Here is a 12248-nt window from a genome sequence, read left to right as displayed (position 1 = left end):
ACCCGCATTTTGGACTCCTGTATCTTCCTTTGAATTAATTTAATGTTTTGAAGTTACAAAACCATATCACATTGTGCTTATAACGAAATGATCTTGTGGTAATTTTGCCTGAGGAGACAATATTGGTCTAAACATCAGGGAGATCTTCCCTATTCTTCAAAATTGTGCTATGCTCTTATTTTACATTCATCTTAGTTACTAACAGTGCCTCAACGTAATGTCTCACCCAAAAGACTGAACTGCAAACAGTGCAGCAATTGCTTAATGTTTCACCAGAGTGGCATCTAGTTCTTTATACTCATGGATGTGGAATTGGATTTGAATCTAGGGAGTGCTACCAAAGTTGACACATGTCAATTTTAGATTAAAGGCAGGAATCTTTTATTGAAGGACTGATAATAGAGCAGCTGGTGAGTCATAATAATGTTGAGCAAAGTCAACAGACAATGTGCTGGAGGAACTCAGTGTGTCATGCAGATCTGTGCGAGAAAAGAAATTGTCAAATTTTGGATCCAAGACCTGCCTCAGGACTGTTTTTTTTGTTCATATCGACTTAAAACAGCTTGAGAACAATTTCATTGAAGTGTAGATTTAAACTAACCAGGTCCTGAAGTTAAGGCAAAGTTAATATTGGTTAGTGAAAGGAAATTGTGTTTGATGCCTGCTAGATTTTTTTTTGAGGTTGAGACCACTAGTTAAGGTAGACAACAAAGTGTATCTATATTTAAAATAAAGATTTTACACAATGATGGAGGTCTTATGGTGGACGGGGATTATTGGTGAATGGCTGATTTCTGGACTGGATAAAAACGAATAATCAAATTTTCTAAATGATTGGTGCTTGGGTTTTTAATCTATATTAATGACCTAGACTTTGAATTACAAGCCACAATTTCTGCATTTATGGATGTTATAAAACTTGGCAGATTTTGTGAAAATAACAGTAATAAATTACAATAGGATTTAAGTGGTCAAACACATATCAGATGAACTTTAATGTGGAAAAATGCAAGGTGATACATTTTGGTAGGAAGAATGTGGGAAGACAATATAGAATAAAGTTTACAGTTCCAGAGATGCTGCAGGAGCAGAAGGACCTGGGGCACATATAGAGTCATAGAGTCCTTTACGCAGAAAAGATAGTTGCAGACCAGGTCAAGAAAGAATAAAAATGGCACGCATAATTATTTAATAATATAAACATGCTGGATAAAAGCAGAAAAGTCATGCTGAATCTTAATAAAACATTGGGTCCTGTGTCAGCATATGAGATGGATGATGTGAAGACAGTGGAGAGGGCCCAGAGAAGGTTTATGAGAATGGTTTGTGAAATGAAGGATTGTCGTTAAAAGCTTTGATTAGAGAGTCTGTGTCTGCTTCGTTTGAGAGGAGAAGGCTAAAGGAGATTTAATAGAAGCACGGCATATAAAACGATGACGAGTTTAGACAGAGAGGGACCGTTCCTTTTGGTGGATGAGGTCAAAGACCAGAGGTGACAGGTATAAATTAGTGGCATGAGGGAATGCTTTTTTCCAGCAGTGTGTATCGGAATCTGGAATGCACCCTCTGCAGATGTTCTGTTATGTTTTCTCAGAGGTGGAGGAAAATTTGCAAGGCTACAGAGAAAGGAACTGGAGAGTTGATCTGGAAGAGAGCATACCTGTTCACGATAAGACAAATGGCTTGAATGGCTTTCTACTGCGCCATAGCCGTTTGTCTCCATGGAAGACTTAGTGTAAGGGGTTAAACACACTGGACTGTGATGAAGAGAAGAACCTTAACTCAAACAATTGTGAATCCTTTGAATTTTTAAAAAAATGCTTTTGTCAATTTTCAGTCATTGAGCATATTAAGGAGAGAACAAACAGCAGATTATTTAATCCTGTGGAAACCAAGGAATATGGAGAAATTAGAGGAAGTAGCGTTGAAGTGAATGCCAGGTTAGCTCAGCAGGCCAGGCAGCATCTATGGAAAAGAGTCCTGATGAAGGGTCTTGACCCGAAAAGTTAGATATGGCCCTTGTGGCTAAAGGGATCAGGGGGTATGGAGAGAAAGCAGGTACAGGGTTCTGAGTTGGATGATCAGCCACGATCATACTGAATGGCGGTGCAGGCTCGAAGGGCCGAATGGCCTACTCCTGCACCTATTTTCTATGTTTCTAAGTGAAATACAGTTGTTCTTATTTAATAAAGAAGAAGTCTCAATGGGTCTAAATGGCCCACTTGCTTCTATTTCATATCAAGGTTCAGTTTGTCACCCTTAAGTCAAAAAAGAGAGAGAATTAATACAATAAACCCAATATCCTAGGGGTCACATGGTCTTAGCTTAACTCCCTGCCTAGAGGTTGCAAGTTTGCGAATTAGTTACAGGAGCATCTCTTGCAATATTTCAGTTATGCATTATTGTTCCACCTGCTGAAAATGCTGTATGTATCCATTCTGAAAACATTCCAAGTTGAGGTGTGGTCAGAGGGTGGAGAGAAAGAAATATCATTTAACTGACTCACAACTTCAAATGTCTGTATTAACCGTAATAATTATCTTTCCAAATCCTTCCTCAAGTTCCTCCATTAGCAAATAATTATACTATAACATATAACATACCTACAGTATCAATCACAGCTTGGAAAAATAAATTTTAAAAGTGCAATTAAAAAAATTATTTTACTTATACATGAGCACTCAAAATGCTTTAACGTACTTTGGCATGATACCATATTCCCCTCTACAGCCATTAATACACTGAGCATTCCGATCACACTTTCTAAATAATCTGAGGTATTTGGAATTTTAGACTAGATGAAAAGGTAAATAAATGCTGGAAGCCCCTTTCTGATTCAATCAGCATTCAGATTCAGATACAGATTCATTAATCACATGTATATTGAAACATATACATTGAAATGCATTATTTATGTTAACAACCAACCCGAGGACAGGACAGGACGGAAATCAGCCTTTTCACCCCACCAAGCATCTGGTTTGAATTCCAAAATCTGTACTGGCATTGACATGCAATAATGTCAGAAGTGCTGTATTTTGGATTAGATTTTAAACCAAGTCCTCCAGGTAAACATATAAAAAAACTTCCATTGCACATTTTCACAGTATGTATCCCTGTAATATTCTTCAACCAACGATAATAATGTATTCCTTAGGAGCTTTGGAAATTGACTGTCGTGTTGATAACTTATACTTTAAAAAGTGTTGTAAAGTCCTTCATGATAGCTCAGGGCCTTGATAGGCACCATAAATGCCCATCACAAACAAGAGAAAATCTGCAGATGCTGGAAATCCAAGCAACACACACAAATTGATGAGGAACTCAGCAGGCCAGGCAGCATCTATGGAAAAGAGTACAGTCGACGTTTCGGGCCGAAACCCTTCATCAGGACTAGAAATCGCCAGTCCTGATGAAGGGTCTTGGCCTGAAACATCGACTATACTCTTTTCCATAGATGCTGCCTGGCCTGCTGAGTTCCTCCAGCATTTTCCTCCAATGCACACAAATATATATGCTCATTATTGTTTTTATGCTTTGATCTTCATCATTCTGTTCCTTTCAGTTATTGGAAGTAATCCCAAGGAATCTAAAGCATGAGTGATTTAAAACACCTTGATCAAATCATGCTTTATTTTCATTTTTCTTGACTTATCAAATTTACATCACTATCCTAGTAAATCTGTCGCCTGAGCACCGTTATGCACACCAGTTTCAGTTCCTACTGTTGCATGCTTGGAAGTTTTTTTTAATCAATATCATTATCGACAGTCATCTTTTGTCTCAATAGTTCTTTTTTTCTGGCAGTCTAATTGGCACCTGCCACATTTGGAAATTTCCCTACTCTCTTGTTCATATGCTCATCCATGGTTTCCAAAGGCTGTTATTTTGACATTGCCCGGAGGTTTGGATCCCATTAGACCCCGTTGTCGACTACACAAGAAAACCAGAACCAGAATTATGTTTAATATCACTAGGTTATGTTGTGAAATTTAGTGTTTTGTGGCAGCAATGCATAATAATAAAAAACTCTAAATTACAAAAAGAAATATATGCATATAATTAAAATTAGGTAAGTCATGCAAAAGAGAGCAAAAAAAAAGCGAGATAGTATTCATGGGTTCATTGTCCATTGAGAAATCTGGTAGTGGAGGGGAATTAGCAGCTTCTGAAACATTGAGTGTGTGTCTCCAGGCTCCTGTACCTCCTCCTTGATGTCCTGGGTGATGGGAGTTCTTAATGATGGTTGCTGCCTTCTTGAGGCATTGTCTTTTGAAGATGTCCTCGATGCTGGGGAGACTATTGCCAATGATGGAGCTGACTGAGTTAGCATCGCTTTGCAGCTTTTTCCGATCCTGGGGAGGTGGCCCATCCAGTCCAGACGGTGATGCAACCAGTTAGAAGTCTCTCTGTGGTACATCTGTAGAAATCTGCGAAAGTCTTTGGTGACATAACAAGACTCCTGGAGAAATATAGCTGCTGTCATGTCTTCTTTGTAATTGCATCAAAATGTTGCACCCAAAATAGATCTTCGGAGATGTTGACAGCCAGGAACCTGAAACTGCTCACCCTTTCCACTGCTGATCTCTAAATAAGGTCTGGTGTGTGTTCCCTCAACTTCCCCTTCCTGAAGTCCACAATCCATTCCTTGGTCGTACTGACTTTGTTGTTTTTGTGACACCAGCTGATCTATCACATTCCAGTATGCCTCCTCATCACCACCCTTTGTTCCAACTTAGTTTTTTACCTTCAAACTGTTCAGTCGCCTGCAGTAGCCTCCTGTATGATACAGAGTAAAAGGTTTTCCATCCCTATATTCATCTCATTAATCAGACAAATTCTGTAGATTGACCCTCCATCTAATTATAGCACAGTTCCAGTAGAAGGCTTCTTACCCTATCACCTAAACTTCTAACATTAACCTTCTGAATATTAGAAAGATCAAGGATCATCTTTATTCACCATTTACATGTATTAGGAATTTCCTGACATGCAAAGAAACAACAATAAAAAAGAATTACAGTAAATAAAAACAAAGTTAGAGGTTAAAGCACGGATATGGAATAAAATGTACAAATATACATTAATATTGGCAGGTGCCACTTAGCACAAAGTTAAAACACAATTACAACCTTATTATTTAATTTTGCTAGAGGGTTGCAATTTTTAAAAAAAGAATGATAAGGAGAAGAAATTTCCCTATCGTCAATAGCAGATGATGTGCTTCAAAACAGCAGCCGAGCATTCTACCTTGCCTTACAAAAGTGAAGGAAACTGAAATGTGGAAGGACCTGTAGCACGTCTGACAAAAGATTGTGTTCCTGACTAGTCATGCTAATCTCCAAACAACTGAGAAATCCACTTACAGTAGTATTCACTATCTATCCTAGAAGGATAGATTCCAAACAATTGGTTTATTGATCATTACAGAATGTCTTTCTGGTGTTTCCCTCCCCCTAGCATCTCCCGTCCCCTTTTCCCAACCCTGATTCCCCTCTCCCTGTCCCTTCCCACTCTCAATCCACAATGGAGACCCATATCAGGATCAGGTATATCACCACTCACACGTCATGAAATTTGTTTAATTTTTGCATCAGCATTACAGCGCAATACATATAATTACTACAGTCTGCGCAGAAGTCTTAGGCACCCTAGCTATGTGTACGTGCCGAAAACTTCTGCCCAACACTCTATGTGAGATTATTGTATTTGTGTCATCTCTTTAAAACTGGAATAAGATGAATCCTGTCCTACCTGAAAACCAGTTCCACAGACTTTGCTATTGCAAATTAGATCAATATTCTTTTTTTGAAGCCAAGGAATACTAGGTAATTTGCATTCTGTCTTTCTGTCTAAATAACTAATTTCTGTTCGGACAGTTCACCACTGTAACCTGCACATATTAAATCCTTGGCCGTGTTTTGGCGGAAGAGTCAATTTGATCAACCTGGTTCGTAAATAGGTAGTGCACCTGATGAATAGATATTCAACTGGTCTGGTACTGAGCCCAGGGCAGAAATAAAAACAGACCAAGGTTAAAATTGAAAATTATTTGTGTATGCACTAAGAGAAAACCTTTTACCTGCCAGCCATGACAGATTTCTTTAGTAGTTACTATATGATGAAGGCTCAACGTTCATCTAAGTTACAAGATTTCTTTGAGTAGAGTAAAGTCTCTTACCTGTTGCGCTCCCAACTCTAGTTCTCCTCTGCTGTGTGGTGTTGTTCCCTCCAACACTGCAGGTGCACTGGAGCAATTATACTCTTTACCCGCTGTCTCTAGCAACTTCAAAAGTCACCAGACAGGTTTATCAGAAAGTACACTGGGTAGGTGTGTTTTAAAATCCCCTCAAGGAGGGGCCTGAACGCACACACAGATACACGTGCTCTGGTTTAGTCATTAAAGAATTCAACGTAACAGGCAATTCCTGAAACCAACAGTTTATTTGGTTTTTCTCACTGGACAGTAAGATTGCTCTTTCACGTGTTGCAGTTCACTTCGGGAAAGTTTTACCAGGTCTGGAATGACATTACCTGAGATTACACTTCACAAAGCACCTGGATTGGAAATCTCTGACGCGAAGCATTTATTACAGTTAAATAAACAATCATCTCCGCACTCCTTCACGGAAGGGGAAACGAGCCCAACAAGGTCTCAGACTGAATCATAGGGTGGGACATCTTCCCTGACTATTTGTAATCAAAAATGCCGGTGTTTATTGCAGCAACGTGGGGCTGAGTTAAAAGATTAACTAAGTTATTAATGAATGAAGGAATGGCCTGAAGCATGCTTTCTGATAGTTATTCCCGAGTCCTTGAAAGCTTCCAGAAGTGAGCTGATTTTTTTTTTACATGGGGCAGAGCTGGCAGTAACCTCCTGGCTGCCTGACGTACAGAGACCTTATCACTCAGCCCCAACACCTGAAAGGTAGCTCTGTCTCCCTCTCTGCTAGTATTAAACACCATTACCAGAAGAATTTGAGTAAATGGCTTCTATTTACAAATTTTCATCACTGCTTACGAAAGCCCAAGTCTAGAGTCAGGCCAATCACAAAATAAGAGGCCCTGCACAACAACATAGAATTACATCTTGAGCAGTGAACGTAAAGAATTCTCACAGAATCTCAGGAATTATCCACCTCAGAGCTAGGACTGTGGGGGAAAGTTAAGATTCAAGATTGTTTAATGTCATTTCCAGTACATTAGTGTAAAGGAGACTTACTCCAGAGTCCATGCAGCTCAAAAAATGCGATAAGGTAAAGAAAACAATAAAAAACATAAATAAATATAAATTCATAAGACAGCTTATATCCTAAGATTAATTGTATGTTCATATAGTGATGCTAGCCATAGGAGTGTCCGAAAAACATGGTAACTGACAGGAAATCATAAAGTAGTGGTGATTAGGGATGTGGAGGGGCAGGTTAGTGGGTGGAGATGTTGATCAGCCGTACTGCTTGGGGATAAAAATTGTTTTTAATTCTGGTGGTCCAGGCATGGAGTTACGTAGCCTCCTCCCTGATGGGAGTGGGACAAACAGTCCATGAGCAAGGCAGGTGGGATCCTTCATGATGTTACTGGCCCTTTTACTGGCACATTTCTGTCTATATGTCCTTGATGGCAGGTAGGCTGGTGCTGGTGATGTGTTGGGCAGTCTTGAGAGTTTTCCTGTCTGTCGCATGCAGTATCTGTACCATGCAGGATGCAGCTTGTCAGGATGCTCTCTACTGTGCATCTGTAGAAAGTTGAGAATATGGACATGTGTACCTCAGCTCTCTTTAGTCTTCTCAGAAAGTAGAGATTTTACTGAGATTTCTTGACTGGGTAGATGTGTTCTGAGACCGTGAGAGGTTGTGCAAGGTGTGCACTCCCAGGAGCCTGACACTGCTCGCAGTTTCCACCGCTGTGCCGCCGGCGTAAAGAGGGGTGTGAGTGATGCGAGTTCTCCTGAGGTCAATAACCATCTCCTTTGCCTTGTTGATGTTGAGGAAGAGGTTGCTGGCCTGGCACCAGGCCTCGGGCTCTTCCACCTCCGCTCTGTCGGCGGTCTCATCATTATTGGTGAGGAACAAGCACAGATGAGTCCTAGGGTAAAACAAACATGATTATATTGAATGGCATGACAGACTTGGGGATGGGGGGTTAAAGAATCTACTCCTCCTATTTTCTTATGAAAGCTGAAGTGAAACCCCAACCCAATACAAATCTGATTGTTTTTATTTGTTGTGATCCAGTTACGGCCTCTCATCCTATATATAAGTAACATTCTTCTGTTGTCATGGAAACAGTTGGGCCAGAACATGCAACAAGGCCACATTTATTCACAAGCCGTTCTGCTTTCAAGCCCTTCTTTGATTTAACATCTCTTCTCAGGAGACACAAAGCCCATTCAACCATTCTGGACAGATGTAACTTCAGATAACAACCTGCACATCTAATAGATCCCCTCAGTCCCTCAAATCCTTGATATACTTTGGCAACCAGCAAAGTACATTGTACTTACTGTAAGTAAACCAAGGTTTGATATACTTAGTTTGGCACAGTATCTCTGCTTTTCATTCTCTCTTCTCCTCACTCCTGTTGGGCAGAAGATACAAAAGCCTGAAGGCATGTACCACCAAGGTTGTAGACAGCTTCTATTCTGCTGTTATCAAGCTCTTAAATGGACCTCTTGTACGATAAGGTGGATTCTTGGCCTCACAATGTACCTTGTTATGATAGAAACATAGAAAGTAGGTGCAGGAGTAGGCCATTCAGCCCTTTGAGCCTGCACCGCCGTTCAGTATGATCATGGCTGATCATCCAACTCAGAACCCTGTACCTGCTTTCTCTCCATACCCCCGATCCCTTTAGCCACAAGGGCCATATCTAACTTCCTCTTAAATATAGCCAATGAACTGGCCTCAACTGTTTCCTGTGGCAGAGAATTCCACAGATTCACCACTCTCTGTGTGAAGAAGTTTTTCCTCATCTCGGTCCTAAAAGGCTTCCTCTTTATCCCTAAACTGTGACCCCTCATTCTGGACTTCCCCAACATCAGAAACAATCTTCCTGCATTTAGCCTGTCTAATCCCTTTAGTTTCAATAAGTTTCAATAAGATCCCCCCTCAATCTTCTAAATTCCAGTGAGTATAAGCCTAGTCAATCCAGTCTTCCTTCATATGAAAGTCCTGCCATCCCAGGAATCAATCTGGTGAACCTTCTCTGTACTCCCTCTATGGCAAGAATGTCTTTCCTCAGATTAGGGGAACAAAACTGCACACAATATTCTAGGTGCAGTCTCACCAAGGCCTTGTACAACTGCAGTAGAACCTCGCTGCTCCTGTACTCAAAGCCTTTTGCTATGAATGCCAAAATACCATTTGCCTTTTTCACCGCCCGCTGTACCTGCATGCCCACCTTCAATGACTGGTGTACAATGACACCCAGGTCTCATTGCATCTCCCCTTTTCCTAATCGGCCACCGTTCAGATAATAATCTGTTTTCCTGTTCTTGCAACCAAAGTGGATAACCTCACATTTATCCACATTAAATTGCATCTGCCATGAATTTGCCCACTCACCTAACCTATCCAAGTCACCCTGCATCCTCTTAGCATCCTCCTCACAGCTAACACCGCCGCCCAGCTTCGTGTCATCCGCAAACTTGGAGATCCTGCTTTTAATTCCCTCGTCTAAATCATTAATATATATTGTAAACAACTGGGGTCCCAGCACTGAGCCTTGCGGTACCCCACTAGTCACTGCCTGCCATTCTGAAAAGGTCCCGTTTACTCCCACTCTTTGCTCCCTGTCTGCCAACCAATTCTCTATCCACATCAATACCATACCCCCCAATACCGTGTGCTTTAAGTTTGCACACTAATCTCCTGAGTGGGACCTTGTCAAAAGCCTTTTGAAAATCTAAATATACCACATCCACTGGCTCTCCCCTATCCACTCTACTAGTTACATCTTCAAAAAATTCTATAAGATTCATCAGACATGATTTTCCTTTCACAAATCCATGCTGACTTTGTCCGATGATTTCACCTCTTTCCAAATGTGCTGTTATCACATCTTTGATAACCGACTCTAGCATTTTCCCCACCACCGATGTCAGACTAACCGGTCTATAATTCTCCGGTTTCTCTCTCCCTCCTTTTTTAAAAAGTGGGGTTACATTAGCCACCCTCCAATCCTCAGGAACTAATCCAGAATCTAAGGAGTTTTGAAAAATTATCACTAATGCATCCACTATTTCTTGGGCTACTTCCTTAAGCACTCTGGGATGCAGACCATCTGGCCCTGGGGATTTATCTGCCTTTAATCCCTTCAATTTACCTAACACCACTTCCCTACTAACATGTACTTCCCTCAGTTCCTCCATCTCACTAGACCCTCAGTCCCTTACTATTTCCAGAAAATTATTTATGTCCTCCTTAGTGAAGACAGAACCAAAGTAGTTATTCAATTGGTCTGCCATGTCTTTGTTCCCTATGATCAATTCACCTGTTTCTGACTGTAAAGGACCTACATTTGTCTTAGCCAATCTTTTTCTTTTCACGTATCTATAAAAGCTTTTACAGTCAGTTTTTATGTTCCCTGCCAGCTTTCTCTCATAATCTTTTTTCCCTTTCCTAATTAAGCCCTTTGTCCTCCTCTGCTGGTCTCTGAGTTTCTCCCAGTCCTCAGGTGTGCCGCTTTTTTTTTTTGGCTAATGTATATGTTTCTTCTTTGGACTTGATACTATCCCTAATTTCCCTTGTCAGCCACGGGTGCACTACCTTCCCTGGTTTATTCTTTTGCCAAACTGGGATGAACAATTGTTGTAGTTCATCCATGCGATCTTTAAATGCTTGCCATTTAAAGATCTTGCACTTAATTGTGTACCTGCACGACACAGCTGCAATAGTTTTTACACTTTGTTCTGTATTATAGAACATTAAACAGCACTTTTCTTTTGTTCCTTATGCCCCTGGTGTTTAGGGCAGCAACGAAGATCCTCCATCTCTGGTGGCATTCACGGCTTCCTTCATCGTGGCAGTAGCTCCTTCTCCATTTACTGCAAGTCCCGGGTGGGGACTCGGGAATACCATCACACTCAGATGTAGAAGGATTCCTCATTGCCATCTCGATCAGGCTTGTTAGCCTTGTGCTGGAGGTTTGGTAGACCGCTCTTAGTCTGGCCTCTACCCTTTGACCCATTTTGCATAGGTGGCCCTTGTGATGAACCACATATACCTGTCTGGACACGCCCCTCTGCTGACTGCTCCTGTGGCTCCTCCCACAGACCCCTGTATAAAGGCGGTTGGAGGCACTGCTCCTCCCTCAGTCTCCAGGATGTTGTGTGGTGGTCTCTTGCTACTAATTGTGGTGTCTTGCAGCTAATAAAAGGCTATCGTTCACCTCCTGTCTCCGAGAGTTATTGATGGTGCATCAGCCCTACCAAGAGCCAAAGCATAAAGCCCTGACTCCAGCCAGTGTAGACCTCCTGATCATTGAGGCATGCAAGCCTCCAAACTATGACAAAGCTGTGGTCCTCCTGGGGGATGAAACGCATAGGTCAGATCCTTCGGCCCACAATGTGCACTGACCTTTAAAGCTGCTGTGAGATCAATACTCCAAAGATTGTTACTACATCACCTTGTTCTACCTCAATGCACTGTGTAATAATTTGATCTGTATGAACACTATGCAAGACAAATTTTCACGGTATCTTGGAACATGTGACAATTAAAAGCCAGTACCAATTCTATTCAGCAAAAACAACTCCTTACTAATGACTGCTCTTTTTGGCTCATTAACCTGTCTACTGCTGTTAGTAATGTATGCAGTTGATCTCCAGGATCATTTTGTTCTTAACCAAAACACATATTCAAATTTAGCACGTCATATGAATAAGCCAGATGGTCTGACATCCACTCGCAGGGAGGTTTTGGAGTCAATGTGCAGCTGACTTCAAGCCTGCCAAACCCACAACTGGGCCAATGCTGTTCATCACAACATGGAAGCAGTCATGTGACCAGATGTCAGGTGTGTGCTAAAAGCATCACTTACATTTCCTTATAAGTTATTGACATGGAAACACTTCATGATGTTTCTCAGCTGTAATCTTTTTTTAAGTATTGGACTGGGCCCCATACCCACTCCTCCACTTAAGATAAGAATACAGCTTGAGATCTCCAAGTGACACACACAAAACGCTGGAGGAACACAGCTGGCCAGGCAGCATCCATGGAAAAGAGTAAACAGTTGGTGTTTCGAGG

At 41.2% G+C, this 12248-nt stretch overlaps 1 protein-coding gene across 1 annotated transcript in view; it reads right to left on the bottom strand.

Moving 5' to 3' along the window:
• LOC140730306 (neuroblast differentiation-associated protein AHNAK) overlaps positions 1 to 6284 on the bottom strand; it is a 33038-nt gene extending 26754 nt beyond the window's left edge. The window contains exon 1 of the mRNA XM_073050539.1: positions 6182 to 6284. The gene's annotated coding sequence lies outside the window, so the exon portion shown is untranslated. The remainder of the gene's footprint in view (positions 1 to 6181) is intronic.
• Between the last annotated feature and the right edge of the window lie 5964 nt (positions 6285 to 12248).

This window comes from Hemitrygon akajei, chromosome 7 (assembly GCF_048418815.1).
Source record: "Hemitrygon akajei chromosome 7, sHemAka1.3, whole genome shotgun sequence".
Taxonomy (NCBI): domain Eukaryota; kingdom Metazoa; phylum Chordata; class Chondrichthyes; order Myliobatiformes; family Dasyatidae; genus Hemitrygon; species Hemitrygon akajei.
Note: the sequence above shows the minus strand (reverse complement) of the source record. Positions and strands in the feature narration are given on the sequence as shown.